The sequence below is a fragment of the Triturus cristatus genome, chromosome 9 (assembly GCF_964204655.1).
Source record: "Triturus cristatus chromosome 9, aTriCri1.1, whole genome shotgun sequence".
NCBI classification, from domain to species: domain Eukaryota; kingdom Metazoa; phylum Chordata; class Amphibia; order Caudata; family Salamandridae; genus Triturus; species Triturus cristatus.
This window is the reverse complement of record NC_140592.1, coordinates 838,577,262-838,594,532: the sequence shown is the minus strand read 5'-3', so window position 1 is coordinate 838,594,532 and position 17,271 is coordinate 838,577,262. Positions and strand designations below refer to the sequence as shown.

Below are 17,271 nucleotides of genomic sequence, written 5' to 3'. Positions count from 1 at the left end.
CATCAGATAACAGTTAGGCCACTGGGACCAGGGCCAATACAGGGCTGCCCACCAACTTCTCGCCAAGGGACCGGCAGACCACCTAACCAAACACCTCATCTGCCGTCTGCGGAGTGACATCCGGAAGTTCAACATCAGAGAGCCCCTGGACACTACTCGAAACACGTCTCACTCCATGCGCCCACATTCAGTTGACGTGCGTTAGGTAGCCAGACATGAAGTTCGTAGCTCTGTCTGACACCACCTCCTTAGGAAAACCCACCCTTGTAAAGATAATAATGAGGGCCCTAACCACTGCAGTAGCAGTGATAGGCCTAAGTGGAATTGGTTCAGGATACCTGGTAGCATGATCCACTATTACCAGCATAGATTTGTTTCCTGATGCAATGGGAGGGTCAAGGGGACCGACAATGTCAATCCCTACCTTTACAAAGGGTACCCCAACTACTGGTAGTGGAATTAATGGGGCCTTTGGATGACCGCCTCCCTTGTCACTGGCTTGGCAGGTGGCACAGTAGTTGCAAAAAACTTTCACCTTCTGGGACGTTTGGCCAGTAGAAGTGACTGACAAGCATGCTCCAAGTTTTGCCCTGGCCAAGATGCCCAGCTAGGGGGATGTCATGTGCCAATGTGAGGAGAAACTCTCTATACTGCAGAGGCACTGCCACTCTTCTGTTGGCACCAAGTTTGGGTTCTCTGGCCTCAGTATACAGGAGCCCTTTCCCCCAATAGATCCCGTGGGAGCCACTAACATTTCCCTTTTACTGTGCAGCTGCTTGCTGTCTCAGGCTTTCAAGAGTAGGACTGGTCCTCCTACCTTGGCACAGTTCATCCCTAGAGGGTCCTCTGGGCCCCAGAAGCAACTGCAGGGGAGTAGCTCCTCTACCCCAACGGAGACTGTATGCGATTTCTTAAGTGCTGGCAGGCTGCCCATGGCTGTGGTAAATCTCCAGCTGCAGTACAAGTCACACTGTCCCGATTGTCACAAGAGTTGTTCGGCAGTGTTTCGTGCACAACGTGCACAGCCCTTATGCTGTTCTCGCCAGGTAGTGACATTTCTTCGTCCTTCTCTTAATCTGTCAGATCTGAGTTCTTGGGTGCCACCTAAATACTCAAATCTGAAAGAAGCACGTAGTGATAGATTCCTTACCTTAGAATTACCCCAGGCGTCAGACTGGATCCGGAAAGTTTTCGTCAGCAGTACCCCTGCACGTCAGTAGGCGTCTCCGTGAGCGTCATTGGTGGCGTCGGCGCCGAGATGACGTCGCTGGAGCAACTTAGAGGCGCCCACGCACGCTGGCATTAGTTCTTTCTTTTTCCGTGCCAGCAAAAGCACATCTGGGAAGAGCAAGTACCCCCAGTCACTTTTTGACTGAGTTTTTCGAGGCCTTTTGTCTCATTGTCTTCGAGTCGATCGACTCTTGGTGTCGTAGGGATGCCCGGCTTTAAGAACTGTGGGGACTGTCACCGCATGATGCCGATGAAGACTTTGCGGGAGCGGTCCCGAAAGTTACTGGAAGTCCGACAGTCGTCTCTGCGCTGCTCAAGGTCTTGGTCCCATGGGACGTCGAGGGACCGGTCGCTGAGCCGTCACCATCGTTCCTCTGGATCTAAGTCTTCACCCTCTGGGTCAGGTAAGTCGAAGCATTCTAAAAAGAAGTCGAAGAAGCATCATCGCTCCTCGACTTCCTGTCGCGGCTGAGGGTGCGGGTGGTGCCACCCCTGCGGCTCTGGCGGAGCCTGCGACATCACCGCCGGCCTACCCACCCTTTCCGGGTCCGTCGGCGATGCCTGCTCAGGTGCAAGAGTTTCTTGCTTTCATGGCCCGACTCTTTGGGCCGCCTGGTCCCGCCGGTGCACCTATGGGTCCGCGGTCCCGACTGGGGGTCCTGTCCTTCCATCGCCAGCGGCTCCAGCCCTAGCGCCGCAGGACCTCCCGGGATCGGACCCCGCTCGACGCCAGTTGACCTTATAACACCTCCACCGACGTCGACCCCACCGGCACCACTTCTGACGTCGCCCGCTCCTCAGGACAACATCGACCCCAGTTTCAGCCCTGAACTGGACACAGTGCCGGATCAGCGTCGCTCGACGCCGATTCCGACGGGACCCTTTTTCCCCTATGTCTGTCCTCCTTATTTTCAGCCTGTTTCGCAGACTTCGGAGGAAGGGGAGGACTGGGAGGGGTCTGAGGACCCTCTCACACAACAGTGTGATTATGATCCGGACTGGGCAGAGGATTTGGGGGATGCCAGTGGTCTTGACACCTCACCTGACCTTTGCATGCTGTCTCCTTCTACTGTGGCTACGAAGAAGGGAGTCAGTTACGCAGTGGTATTACGTAGGACAGCCGAGGTCCTCCACCTCAAACTCCCTACAGTGGCCGTCAGGACTAACCTCCTGACAGAAGTGCTTCAGCCGGCAGTGGCCTCTTTGGAGCCGTTACTGCGACCCCCTCTTTCTCTCCCAACACCCCACTTCCGAGAGCTTGGTTGTCCAAGCCTCTGCTTCCCAGAGTGCCTTCCCATTCTGCACCTTGGCAAGAAGCTGTTTTCATCTGCCAACTTAGGGCTGTTGTTATTGTTATTGTTATTGTTAATTCAATCTTGTATAGCGCGTATATACCGACAGGTCTCATAGCGCTCAAACAGAGGAAAAAACAAGAACATGGAAACCGACCAGGTCCTAGGTGCTGAAAGGATTCACACCAGATCAAACGCTTCTCTGAAGAGGAGGGTTTTAAGTTTTGCACGAAAGGGGAGAAGTCTAGATTCCTTCCGAAGCTCTCCGGGCAACTTATTCCACAGTTGGGGCAGGAGGATCGAAAAGGCTTTGCCTCCTTTCGATGCGAGGTTGAAACGCGGGCATATAAGTCTACTGGCTTCCGCTGAGCGCAGCACTCGTCCTGGCACGTATTTGAGTACACGTTCTTTTATGTATTCCGGGGCGTGACCATAAAGGGCTTTGTGTGTAATACACAGACCCTTAAACTTGGCTCTTTGCCTAATGGGTAGCCAATGTAGTTCACTCAGCAGAGGGGTAGCATGAGTTCTTCTAGGTAATCTAAAAATGAGCCTGGCTGCATCGTTCAATACTATCTGCAGTTTATTTGTCAACTTCTGAGGTAGCCCAACATATAGTGCATTTCCATAGTCAAGTCTGGAGACTATCGTAGCAGCTACTATCGTCTTCATGGTCGAGACCGAGAGGAGGGGAACAAGTTTCCTCAGCTGTCGCAGCAGACCGACACAGGTACCGACCACTGCGTTGACCTGATTAGTCATAGAGAGCTCAGAGTCGATCTTTATACCCAGGCTTTTTACCACAGGTGTTGGCAAGGGGAGGGATCCTAACTCCTGAGGCCAAAAAAGATCATTCCAGGGGTTGCCTTTAGTTGAAATGGCAAGGACCTCCGTTTTATCGGGATTAATTTTTAAGGAGTTAGCTGCCATCCAGCCAACCGTGAACCTGAGTATGCTCTGGGCAGACTGTTGAGCAAGGGTCGAATTCTCAATCCTTAGGATAAGCTGAGTGTCATCCGCATAGTTGAACACTCTGCAGTCCATTTTGGCTAGCGCGGACACCAGGGGCTGCAGGTATATATTAAAGAGAAGGGGGGATAGCGCGGATCCTTGCGGGACTCCGCAAAAGATGTTGCCCTTGTCTGATACCTGCTCGGCTAATTGGACCCTCTGCGTTCGTCCTGATAGAAAAGATTCTAGCCATTTAAGGGCCTGACCTTGAATGCCCAGGTCTGCCAGACGGGAAAGTAATTTTTGGTGGCAGACAGTGTCAAACGCCGCTGACAGATCTAATAAAATCAGGGCATTAGGTTCTTTAATATCGGCTTTCCGTCTGAGTTCATCTACGACCGACAGCATGACCAGCTCGGTACTGTGGTGGGCTCTAAAGCCTGCCTGGTGATCCTGGAGAATCTGATGCTTTTCCAGAAATGCTGAAAGCGTTAGCAGAACATGTTTCTCTAAGACCTTCGCCAGAAAGGGCAGCTGAGAGATAGGCCTATAGTTCTTGAGTATAGTCCTGTCAGCACCTGTTTTTTTTAGAAGTGGAATAACTCTAGCCTCCTTCATATTAGCAGGGACCTGACCTAATGTTAGGGAATTGTTCAAGAGCATAAGAATCTGATTCTCTAACACAGGAAGTGCCATTCTAAATATCCGAGGGGGACAGGGGTCAATAGGGGAGCCAGACTTAGTCCCATAGGCCAGCCGAGAGAGAGTACTAGCTTCCAAAGGCGGGAAGCTGGAGATGGAATTGCCCTTGGGAAGAGAAGAGATAGGTGGTTCCAAAGTGTCTGTGGGGATCCGAATGTCTTTAATCTCTAGAAGGATGTCGGCTACTTTCTGCAGAAAGTCATGGCCCTCTTGGCCAAGGGGGCCATGGAGCACGTCCCTGGGCCAGAAGTAGGTTGTGGTTGTTATTCCTACTACTTTCTGGTCCCCAACAAGGACAAGGGCCTGCGTCCTGTCTTAGACCTTCGGAACGTCAATCGCTTCCTCCGGAAGGAGAAGTTCAAGATGCTCACACTTGTTCAAGTCTTGTCTGCCCTAGACCCTCAAGACTGGATGGTAGCGTTGGACTTGCAGGACGCTTACTTTCATATCCCCGTCCTGCCGGCCCACCGGCGTTACCTGAGGTTCACAGTAGGCCACGAGCACTTTCAGTTCACCGTGCTCTCCTTTGGCCTTACCAGTGCCCCTCAGGTGTTCAAGAAAGTGAAGGCGGTGGTCGCAGCTCATCTTCCCAGATCAGGGGTTTCTGTCTTCTCCTATCTCGACGACTGGTTGTTGAAGGCGGGCTCGCCCCAGGCAGTCGTCTCCCACGTCCAGACTACGGCCGACCTCGTGCATTTGCTGGGGTTCTCCATCAACGTGCCGAAGTCTCACCTGATTCCCTCTCAGAAACTCCTCTTCATCGGAGCAGTTCTGGATTCGGCGCAGTTTCGGTTTTATCCTCCCGAGCAGTGAGTCCGAGATATTCGGGCTATGATTCCGATCTTTCAGCCTCTATCCTGGGTTTCGGTCAGGACGATCCTCCGGCTACTGGGCCTGATGGCCTCCTGGATCCTGTTGGTGGATCATGCCAGATGGAATATGCGGGCTCTGCAGTGGGACCTGAAGTTCCAGTGGGCACAGCATCAGGGCAACCTGTCCGATCACGTCCAGATCTCGGAGGGCACTGCACAACAATTGCAGTGGTGGCTTACGAATCGCAATTGGGTCAATGGCAGATTCCTCTCTCTTCCCCAAGCGGAACACACAGTGGTGACGGACTTGTCCCTTTTGGGATGGGGCGGCCACATGGGAGAGGCGGAGATCAGAGGACTCAGGTGGAGTCCGGGCTCCATATCAACCTTCTGGAGCTTCGGCGATCCGACTTGCACTGAAGGCATTCCTTCCCTCTGTCAAGGGGAGAGTAGTGCATGTGTTCACAGACAACACCACTGCCATGTGGTACTGCAACAAACAGGGCGGGTGGGGTTGTGGACCCTATGTCAGGAGGCTCTGCGTCTCTGGACATGGCTGGAACATCAGGGCAGTTCCCTGGTGGTTCAATACCTGACAGGTTCTCTGAACGCTAGGGCGGACGAACTCAGCCGCCGGTGCATGATGGATCACAAATGGTGTCTGCACTCGGACGTGGTGCAATGCCTCTTTCAGGAGTGGGGAGAGCCTTCGTTAGATCTATTCGCCACCGAAGAGAACGCGCAATGTCATCAGTTCTGCGCTTTGGAATTTCCAAGGCGGCACTCGCTAGGCGACGCTTTTCGTCGCGAGTGGAGTTGCGGTCTACTGTACGCCTTTTCGCCTATACCACTTCTACCCAGAGTGCTGAAGAAGATCAAGCGCGACCGGGCCCAAGTCATTCTTGTGGCTACGTACTGGGCTCGAAGAGTATGGTATCCCGAGCTACTCAGCATGGCTATCGATCCCCGATCCGACTGCCTCTTCGTGAGGATCTTCTGTCACAGCAACATAGGATGGTCTTCCACCCGAACCTGTCCGGCCTTCACCTCTTTGTGTGGAGATTGAGCAGCGGCAGTTGACGTCTTTTTACCTGCCTCCCGAATTTTGTGATGTAATCTTGGCAGCCAGGCGTCCCTACACTAAGACAGTATACGCCTGCAGGTGTAATAAGTTTGTGGCATGGTGCACAGCAAAGGCTGTGGATCCCCTTTCTGCCCCCCTTTCAAAGGTCCTTCTGTTCCTCCTTTCTTTGAACCAGTAGGGCTCTGGGCACTATCAAGGGTTATCTCTTGGCCAGATCAGCCTTCCCTTCTCAAGTCCCCTGTTGTAAATAGATTCTTTTAAGGCATTACTCATCTTTTCCCTCCTGTTCCATTCATAATGCCTCAGTGGGACTTGAACCTGGTTCTGACATATCTGATGTGTGCTCCCTTTGAGCCACTTCACAACTGTCCTCTTCGTCTTCTCACTTTAAAGACAGCTTTACCAGAAGAGTGAGTGAGCTCCAGGCTCTTTCTTCTAAACCTCCTTTTCTCTCAGTCCATCTGGACAAAGTGGTTCTAAGAACTCGTCCCATCTTTTCTCCCAAAGGTTGTCACTGCCTTTCATATCGGGCAGACCATCACTTGCCCACCTTCTTTCTGCTTCCGCATCCTTCAAAAGACGAAGAGAGACTCCACCGTCTGGACTCAAAACGTGCGCTCTCATCAGGTCCGGGTGGATGACCAGCTCTTTATTGGCTATGTGGGTGCCAAGAAAGGTCGGGCTGTGCACAAGCTGACAATCTCTCGGTGGGTCGTTCTGTGCATAAAGGCTTGTTATTCTTTGGCTAGAAAGGAGCCTCCGGTGGTGCTGTGTGCTCATTCTACCAGGGCGACAGCAGCCCCTACTGCTTTGGGACGGGGAGTTCCGTTGCATGACATCTGTCAGGCAGCTATGTTGGCCTCGCTGCACACATTTACCAAGCATTATTGCCTGGACAGCCAAGTCCTGAGAGATGGCTTCTTTGGCTGTTCTGTTCTCCAAGATGTTCTGGTGTGATCTTGGTTCGCAGACCCACCTCCGGGGTTGATATTGCTGGGGTATCTATTCTAAGGTAAGGAATCTATCACTACGTGTTTCTTTCAGCTGCACCAGTTACTTACCTTCGGTAATGATATATCTGTAAGAAACATTAGTAGTGATTGATTCCTTATCGTCCCGCCCATCCTCCCTGTTCTGTGAATTGATTTTTAGGGTTAAGTTTACCACTTTCAGGGCACTAGTTTCATGGCACCAGTGGTCAGTTTTTTGCATGGCTCTGCGTTCCTGGCGTGGAAAGTCGTGTACAGAACTGACTTCAGCGGGCGTCTAAGTAGCTCCAGCGACGTCATCTCGGCGCAGACGACGCACGCGGAGCCGCACGATGACGCCTACCGACACCCAGGGGTACTGCTGACGAAAACTTTCCTCATCCAGTCTGTCGCCTGGGGGTAATTGTAAGGTAAGGACTCTATCACTACTAATGTTTCTTACAGATATATTGTTACTGAAGGAAGTAACTTGTGTTTCACGGGCATTAATGGGAGTGACTGGTAATAGCCAATGGCCTGTCTTCCTAACTTTAGGGTGTTGACACCCTCTATATGTTCACTTCCTGTGGAACTTGGGCATAACCCTGACCCTAGAAAGCTAATTTCGTCCAAAACAAGATGAAAGATTCTGAAATGGTGGTGTCCACATGAGCTAGTCCACCTTAGGAGTGGTGCTGGCTTGGTGTGGCACACACCTCCTAATCTTACTAATTTTCCCACTTGTCTTGCTGCCAGAAGTGGGGTCTGGACAGCGGGACGGGCATCTCCACTATCTGAAGAGATCAGTCGCGTAACAAAGGCAGTGAGGCCTTTGAAGCTTTCTGCCCTGGAATGAAATCGTGCGAGGAGGAAGTGTAAACACCTCCGCCCAGAGCAAGCTTTGTTTCTGGTCCCTGAAAGCGAAGGCTATCACCTCAGGGGGCTAGAAACTCGTCTGTGGTGGGTAGCTGGTCAAGACCGGTCAGTCAACACACTAGTAGTCAGTTGATTTTCCGAGGCACTTCTAAGGTGCCCTCTGGGTGCATTTCCTAATAAATGTATCACTCACTGACATCAGTGTGGGTTTATTAAGACAAGATGTTTTGTACAAAACATCTGGGTGTACAGTGAAGTCGTCGTGTAGCTAGGGAACTTGTTATCACTAGTGTCCTGCCCATGTACTTGTTATGGCTTCCCTGATCACTTGTGTTATCTACGTTTTGACTTGGATATCACAGGGGCACATCCACTCATGTAGATATGCCAACATATAGGTTATAGTGCACCGTGCCTTAGGGCTATAAGGACTTCTGTAGGGGTGACTTACCTATACCACATGTAGTGCTTTGCAGGCATGGCACACAGGGCTGTATTGAAAGTTAAGCCAAGAATCACTCGTTTCCTGGACCCAGAGAGCACAGCATGTTAGAATTCATCATTCCTACTAAACAGAATCTAATTAAGCTTAGTTTTGCATTCATTAGCGTATTTCTTTTCTTTCATTTTAATTTTCATTGAATCTTTTCTAATACAGAAACCACTCTTGCATCTCCTAAGCAATAGTTTAATTCACGTATCATTATGACAATAAAAGCAGAATTATGACAATACTTTTACTCTTATATAATTCTCATTACATATTGCATACTGCCCAATGCATTTCGGGATAACTTTCCTTTTTGAGGAGCTGATCTGTGCAACTGTAAAAAAAGAAAAATGCAACAAATTGGCCTTTGCGTTGGCAGCAACCACTGTATATGTTCTTATTACTCTGGTTTAAACCATGCATGTAACTATGATCTGTGATATATTACACAAAATTATTTTTTTAAAACATATCTGATAGAGACTACTAGCCGCAGATTCCTTAACGTAGAATTATCCCTAGGCGTGGGACTGGATCCGGAAAATCTCTACCACAGCACCTCTGCGCGCCGGGAGCGGTACCACGTGACCCCGCCCTGACGTCGTCCGCTGACGTGACGTCAGCGAAGTCACATAAGTCCCAACCCGGCACGCTGACGTCAATCTCCTTCTTTTCCGCGTGCAACCCGGATCCGGAGTGTGCTCTTCGGCCTGTTTTTGGGCCTCTTAGCGCTTGAGTTGGAACAGTGTACCATGCCTTCGGGCTTCAAGACGTGCACTTCGTGTACACGACAGATGTCGGCGACGGACCCTCACACTATTTGCATGTGGTGCTTGGGCGAGCACCATGACTCTACGAACTGCGAGGCTTGCCAGCATCTTTAACCGAAGTCCCGGCGGGAGCGCTGGATGAAGCTGCTGTCGGCCGGCTTGTCCAGGTCAGTGTTGTCGCAGCGTCTGTCTCCTACCTCGGACGGGTCCAGGGGCCGCCATTTTTGGGTGCGGCATCGTCCTTTGCCGAGGCCCCATGGACGTCGTTCGCCCACAGGTAAGTCATGCAGTTTCCCGCCAAGGCCTTGTTCTCCTTCGGCAGAGGGCGCCGGTCCCTCCCTGGATGTGCCCCCTCATCCGTCGCCACCTTATCCGCTGTCGTCCTCCTCTTCCTGCGATGTCTGTAGATTCCTTGCCGTGCGCGGGGCCTTCTGCGGACTCACCCGCGGCTTTGACCCCCGTCGCTCACGCTTTTGGCTTCAGGTGTTGGAGGTGTGGTGCCGTCGAGGTGCGGCCCTTCGGGGTTCCCCTCTTCAGCCCATGGCGCCCCGGGCCTCACCGCAAAGCCCGGTTCCCTGCGGTGTCACAGGAGGTCGCCGGGACTCGGAGCTCGCCCTCCAGTCCCCCTCGGTCCTCTGGGAAGGCGGCTGTCTTCCCGGACGCCAAGCCTACACCTCTCCGGCGTCAACAGCTTTTCTCCACGGCGCGGGCGGCGCCGAGGGTGGAGGCCGGGACTCGGGACGCTTCCCCGGGCCCCTCTCGTGGCAGGCGGCTGCCTCGTCGGGGCCGAGCCGGCGCCGTTCATTGGCCGCTTCGGCTCCGAACCCGCCCCCCTCTCCGAGGCGGCACGTGGTGGTGGAGGTCGACCCGGCACCGCTGGTGGACACTTCGGCACCGGTTGAGGACTCCTTGGTGCCTGTGGTGGACTCTCCGTCGCCGTCCCGATGTCAGATCGTCGACTCTTTTCCGGAGGTCCCTTACTCTCTGGAGAGTTGTCGTCTCCTCTTCGCCGGAGACTGAACGCCGCGTCGTAGCCTTTTCCCCGGCGGATTCCAGGGTGGGTTCTACGCCGTCTCTACGTTCACAGCCCCCGGACCCGCTCTTCCGTTCCCTGCAGTTGTCTGCCCCGCAGGCTTCTCCTCCCTCTCCAGAGACCCCTCAGGTCCCCCACTCGTCAGTGGGTTTCCCATCTCTCAGGGGCTGGTCGTTTCTCCCTCCAGCGGGGCACGGGGACGGGCGTCTTAGTCTGCAGCCTTCCCCCACGGAGGAGTTGTTTTCCCCGCACGTCTCCCTACGAAGGCGAGTGTGGCCTTTGTCCAGGCCATTTCCACGGCCACTGGCATTCTGTAGAATGTTCTCCACCAGGGCTCTGGTGGAGGGGAGCCGCTACTTCCATTTGAACCTTAGCTCTCTTCTGGGGGCGCCCTGCTACAGGGGATCCGGTGCCTCAACCGCTCCTCCACCGCCACCGTCCTGCTCAGCACGATCCACTTTGTCTTTTTTCCCACTCCTCGGCTCAGGGCCCTGTCCTGCGGGCTGCTTTTCCTTCCTTTCCTCCTTCGCGGGAGGCTCGGTGGCTGGACTCCTGGAAGCGTAACATTTTCGCCTCCGCTAGTGCTGCTCTGCGTGCCCTCAACACTCTTTGTGTGTTGGCCAGGGCTACTTCCGATCTGTGGGATTCCGTGGAGTCCCTTCTGTCTCGTGCCTCTCAAGAGTGTGCCTGCGCGGATCTGCGGCACCATATGTGGGATGGTCGAGAGTTAGCTACTTTCATTCTCCGTTCTGCCTTGTACGTCTCTGATTCCCTCGGCCGTGCTATGGCGAGTTCTGTGGCCCTCCGCCTCAATGCGTGGCTGCGGGATGGTGTCTTTCCAGAGAATGTTCGGGAGCGTCTTGTGGATTTACCCTTTGATGGGACTCTGTTATTTCACACCCACGCGGACTCGGCTATTCAGAGACTCCTTGCAGGGCTCCGTCCTCCTCCTCCTCCTCCTCCTCCTTCGTAAGCTGGGCTCACCGATGCCTTATGGGAGACGTTCTTCCTCCTTTCTCCTTGGGGCCTTAGTTTAGTTGGCCCGTTGTGTGCTGTGTGCGGCTTGGAGTGCCTTCAGGGTCTTTCAGTTGGCCCTTTATTCTTTTGGCTGCTGGTTCAGCCTTTCAGCTTGTGGTGTTTTTTGCTGTTACGTGCAGCGGTATCGGTCCTCAGTTTGGGCCCTTTGTGTTTTTTGCTGGTTAGTAAGCCGTCTGTGGTGTTTTCCACTGGTCTTTTCGGTTCTTGGCCTCTGATGCGGGTTTCCCTAAGAGGTGTTTGGCTGACTGGTAAGCCGTCTGTGGTGTTCCCACAGGTCTTTTCTGTTCTTGACCTTTGCTGTGGGTTTTCCTAAGAGATGTTTCCCTGGTTTTGTTCAGGGACGATTCATACCCTAGGTGGGGTATTTGTTGGCTATTGTGTAGCCATGTTTTATCTGGGCGGGCGTGGATTTCTTTTCAGGTTCCTCACGTTTCCTGGCGTCCTCGTATACCGCTTGGTGCGGTCTCTAGCTCCTTGATGTTTCTATCCTCTTCGCCTTTGGGTTATCTGGCCGACCCTAGTCATACTGCTTACAGCGTCGTGTCTTGGAGTTTCCACCTCGTTCTCTGCCGTTCCAGCGGGGGGTCTGTCTGTCTTCCTCTTGCGTTCGCCTTGTTCTGAGCCACTGCTTCTTAGTATTTGCCAGCTGTTGCTGCGTGTGCATGGTAGTTTTGGCCCCCCTCCGTGGGACTCGCCGTGTCAGCGTGTGCTCCTGTACCTTGTGTGTTGGAGCTTTGCGCGTCTGTGTCTTCTTTCTCACGTCTGCGCTTCTCGGCTGTGGAACCATTCGGGCTTTGCTCCCTACTTCGGGATGGACACCCATTCAGCTGTGCCCTTCGCTGTGTGTGTGTTCTCCTGGGGCGGGCTCTGCTTCCGTTCCACCTCTGATCCTTGGAATTGCGGGTGGTTATTTTCTTCCTTTGGTACTAGTTTGGTGATGTCTGCCCCTTAGGTTGTTCTGGCGGATGCTCTTTGACCCTCGGGTCGGCTTGTGGTATCCTGGCCTTCCCTTCTCCTTGTTCTTGCTCACTTCTGCTTGGAGGGGGATGGGCTGTCCTTCCTGACCCCATGACACATCCCCTGTTGGGGCCCTGTGTTCTTCCAAGCTGGTGAGGTTCTCTCGCAGAATCTCCTCCCCTCTGGGTATGGCTAGGGTATCTATTGTACGTTAAGGAATCTGCTCCTAGTAGTCTCTATCAGATGTACAAGTTACTTACCTTTGGAAAACAATGTATCTGGTAGAGACGATTCTAGCCGCAGATTCCTTCACGACCCGCCCTTCCTCCCCGTTCTGAGAGGACCCTTCAGCTGGTCTTCTACAATAGCCACCCTCAGGATGGTATTTGTCTCCCGTGGGTGCCCCCCTTCTACCTCCCAGGCGGGATGCTTCGTTCTGTTTCTTTTTCCACTCCTTCTTTTGTGGTCATTGGAAGGCAGGTTCAGGTGTACTTCTGCGTTCCTTCACCCTGGTTATTCCAGTGTGGTGCCTACTCATACTCTTCTCTCTCTTTTCCCATTGCTTGGGGTTTGTAGCCTTCTCCACAATCCTCCAGGTTGGGGTTTCTTGGCTGTGCCTCTGCCCTTAGCTTCTTACAGGGGATACAACACTCCTCGGCAGTGTTGTCTTGGGGTGCTTTGTCGTTCCTCCTCTGTTCCAGACTTGTTGCCTTTCATTGTTATAGATTGTGGTTGCTGCCCTTAGGTCGTCTGCCACGTCATTTTTGTCATGTTTTTCTCCCTCCGGGAGGTTATTGCCTTCGCTTTGCAGGATTGCTTCTCACAGTGGTGCTCTGCTCTTTCCTTTCCATGATTATCAGTAGCACAGTGCTTGGCACTGTCCCTAATGGTGCTGTTCTTCACCATTCGCTTCTTCCCTTTTTGCTTCACTGCTTTTTCGTACACTGTTCCCATACTCTCACAGTTTTGTTGGTGATGGCTCCGCGTTGTGGTGCGGAAAAGTTCTCTGAAGAAAACTGACTTCAGCGCGCCGGGGTGGGACTTATGTGACCTCGCTGACTTCACGTCCGCGGACTACGTCAGGGTGGGATCGCGTGGTACCGCCCCCGGTGCGCAGAGGTGCTGTGGCAATGATTTTCCGGATCTAGTCTGACGCCTGGGGATAATTCTACGTTAAGGAATCTGCGGCTAGAATCGTCTCTACCCGATACATCGTTACCGAAGGTAAGTAACTTGTACAATAATACCCTAGAGTGTGTGTAGTTAAATTCGGAAGACTAGAAAAAAGACAATGTGAAATAAAGACAGAGCAATCAACCATATCTACCACCATATGCTGCTAGAAAGAAGAGTAAAAACTTTAACGATTGAGTGAATTCATGCTAAAACCGAAAAACAATGAAGATTCTATTGTGCCATGCAAAAACCGTAGGAAAATCCGAAACACAATTGATCACAATCCCGCTGATTTACTGATAGTCAGTGCTGTCAACGTAATCCGGTTTACAAAGTTGAAAGTTAACTGTAAAGAAATTAGATGAGACGGGAATTAAAACAGCATTTACATTTTTCTACATTGATCCAATACCACAAAGTAAAAAGAATTCCAAAAGAACTTTGGTAACCTATAAAACCAATGCTATACAGATTCCAGTACAACAAAGAATTTATGGAGAAATGGCATGCTATTCTGAACAAATGTTTGTTGAATTTAATTTTAAATTCAACGAACATTTGTTCACTTGTGGAAGAATTGTATCGGACAATCAAAGATCTTGAAGAAGAGATTTTCAACATCAAGAGTGAGTCAGAACGAAGAATGGAAGAAGATATTTGAAAGAGCACTTTAGAAGGAATCAAGAAGAAATTAGAGGCTTACGCAAAATTGATAAAAGAGAGAAAACTGTGTAAGTTGAAACGAGACACTATTGAGTACAAACGAAATGAAACATATACATGGGCAGAGGTTTAGGCCCCAAGTAGAAACAACAAAAAAACAACTACTATAGCTTCAGAGGAGAGTATTGTGTCGGATACAGAAATAGATCTAGCAAGAACATCAGTGACAGACATTCAATCGAGCCAAAACACAAGCTCTACCTTAGATGCGATCATAGCCAAAAACGAAATAAAAGCATAAATAACTTTCTCCCAATCGACTGTTCAGACTACCACATCATTCTATTTAACATCAACGAAGCTGCAGCCCCACCATTCAAAGTTCAGATTACCCATCAATGGAGCAGAAACCTTAATCCCTCCCCCCCTCTCTGACCTCGAAGAAAAAATATCATCACTTCTTTTGCCCTCCACAGACAACCTTAACACGGACAAGTTTGCTACACTTTACAACACGATAATGAAAATTGCACTTGACCAACTTGCCCCCTTGAAACACAAAAGGATCAGAGGCATCCCATCCAAAGCCTGGTTAAATAGAGACCTCAAAATCCTAGAATTTCTAGAATCAGCCGTCAGCACGCTTTGATGGCTGTTCCGTGAGAGGAAAAGGAGGCATTACACACTTCTTTGAGCGCAGATGTGTGCAGGAAGGGCCGTTTGAATTGAGGCCGGATGAACAAGGACTTCTAGAATTTCGTAATTGCCTGGCTATTCAAAATATAAAGAGAGCGCGGGAGGGAACAGGACACCTCGAATGAAATTGCTAACCTTGTTGGCTTGATTAATATGTGTTGAACTCACAAAAGAAATACGTGAGGATATAGCAGCTGATACAGAGTGCCGAGCATATACTCAGTTTCTGAAGATAGAACTTTTCTCAATATTAAGCGTCGCCGGTTCTTTAGTATGGGATTACTCTTTTTCTCCTGGCCTTGTGGGCAGCTGGGATGCTGCCACCTTACATGAAGCCTCTGGAGCATCAGGAGGCTCTGAGGAGATTTCGCTCTCCGTTATCTACCAGAGCATTATGGTGCATAGAGAGGAGACATGGACGAAGAGCCAAAGCACCCAAGGGGCATGCTGCATGCTGCAGAACTCTATCCGTCGAACCGCCAAGTCCTGTTCTAAATTTTCAGAGAGGATAGGTGAAGTAGAGACCCGCATTTCAACGCTTGAAGATGAGCTGGTTGCCCAAAAATCTCTCACAGATTTTCTAAGGACACAGAAGGATGATATCCAGTGGTAGGTGGCGGACCTGGAAAATCGCTTCAGGAGAAATCACCTTAGATTCCCGGTATACCTGAAGGGATCGGATGTCTGAAAATTCATAGTAGAGCTGTTTATGGAAGCATTTCCTGAGCTCACACAATGGTCTTGGGACCTGGAAGGCCAGAGGGCCCACTGATTCCCTTTTAAGCAGCACAAACGCTCAGGACAGTCAACATCCAAACCAAGGACTAATTTAATTTCTCTGAATAATTTCCTAGCCCGAGAAACCATTTATGATCCTGCACAGCAAGATAGGAGAAGGCCAGGGAAGGGGAATTAGTTTTTTGTTAGACTCGATTTCTGTCATGCGACAGTGGAGGAGCTTTTGCGACTACGGCAGCTAATGTCACTGTTCCAGGCTAAGGGTGTCCGAGGTTTTTTTTTTACTCAATCTGCAAAATTGAAGGTCATAAGTAAGGGCCAAATTCAGTTTTTTTTCTTCTGAGGTCCAAGCAAACGATTTTTTGCAATCACTTTAGATCAACATATGGTTCTCTGGAGCTGGAAACTCAATGAGCATCCATGGGTGGTATCAGGAGTGTGGTATATGTCAATATATACAGAAGGTGACATTTCCTGGGGGAGGGGGTAGATCGGGGGAGTAGGGGTCAGCTTCCCATGCTAGGTGGGTGGGTCGTGGGTGGGTTCTCCCGGGGTCGGTGGGGGCACAGGGGTCGGGTGGTGGGTTGGTAGGTTGGGTTTGAGTGGTGGGGTCACTGGGAGGGGCTGCAAGGGTGGTTGGGGACTGGGGATTGATAGGGGAGGGAAAGCAAAAAATCATGTTGGCTAAGGTTGGAGAAAGTATTTCTTTTTTGTAGATTCACATAAAATCAATATGATAAAGTTAGGTGTGGAGGTATGCTTTCTGCCTAACTGGAGATGGGCAGATGATCTGCTCATTTAATGTGTCTGGCTTGAATGATAGGGCCAAGAGACAGAGGGTAGTGATAGAGCTTAGAGTTTTATGACCTGATGTGGTGTGCCTACAAGAAACATCCATTCCTTCGGAGAAACGCGGGGTGATGGCAAAACTGGGGTATACAGTTTTAGCTTGTACACAGCATGGCTTTACAACTCTAGGGGTGGCCATCTTGACCAAACCAAGCGTACACCTGTTTGGCAGGAGAATCGCTGACATATATGGGCGCTGGGTATTTGCTAAATGTGCCGCCGGGGCTAGTAAATGTGTCCTATGCTCTCTGTATGGGTCAAATATGGATAAGGCACATATTTTGGATTTCCTTATAGAGTTGGCATCCTGGCCAACCCCTTTGGTACTTTGCAGTAACCTTATAAACACTTGGATGTTTCAGAGGTACAACCCGGCAATAGACGCTACACTGGGAGGAAACCTAAGGTTTTTAGGGCATTGCAGCAGTGTCTGTCTGAGCATGGTTTAATAAAATTGTGGTATACAAAAAGATATCCTGATACTGGTTTCACATACTTCTCCTGCCCACATAATAAGTACGTGAGATTGGATTATTTTTTTTATCTCCAGGGTAATGGCAGAGGCTCGTTCGATTATAGCCCTGTAGTAATGGTTATCCCAGTTCAGGGCCACTTTCAAGGGTTTGGTTAAATTGGAGCATTGCGCGATCATCCAATCTGTACAAATTCGGCGTGAAGAATATAAGGTATTTGCCTCTGCGGATGATGTGACCATTGTCACAACAGCCCCAGCTATAGCAATGCCTGAAATAGAGCGATTGACTGCTCTTTTTGGCCAATTGTCTGGGTGTATATTAAACACCGCTAAATCTCAGATTATCTGCATAAACCAGGCCTGCTTTGACGACCCAAGAGTTACTGAGGAGGCAGTCTATCTAGGTGTTAAAATCAGAGCTTGTTTGGATGAATTAGTAGCTGTTAACTGGGGCCCCATGCTAGGAAGAAT

The 17,271-nt window shown here is 50.8% G+C and overlaps 1 protein-coding gene and 1 long non-coding RNA gene across 3 annotated transcripts in view; one reads left to right on the top strand and one right to left on the bottom strand.

Annotated features, from left to right (window-relative positions):
• TDRD9 (tudor domain containing 9) overlaps positions 1-17,271 on the top strand; it is a 2,714,501-nt gene that overhangs the window by 2,038,615 nt on the left and 658,615 nt on the right. The window lies entirely within an intron of this gene.
• The window catches only part of LOC146798921 (uncharacterized), a 405,452-nt gene that overhangs the window by 338,238 nt on the left and 49,943 nt on the right, over positions 1-17,271 (bottom strand). The window contains exon 4 of one of the 2 annotated variants that reach the window (XR_014968796.1): positions 8,653-8,739. The exons of the other annotated variant lie outside the window; for it this stretch is intronic. This is a non-coding gene — a long non-coding RNA (uncharacterized LOC146798921). Of the gene's footprint in view, positions 1-8,652; positions 8,740-17,271 lie in introns of those variants that run through there. 2 annotated transcript variants of the gene reach the window in all.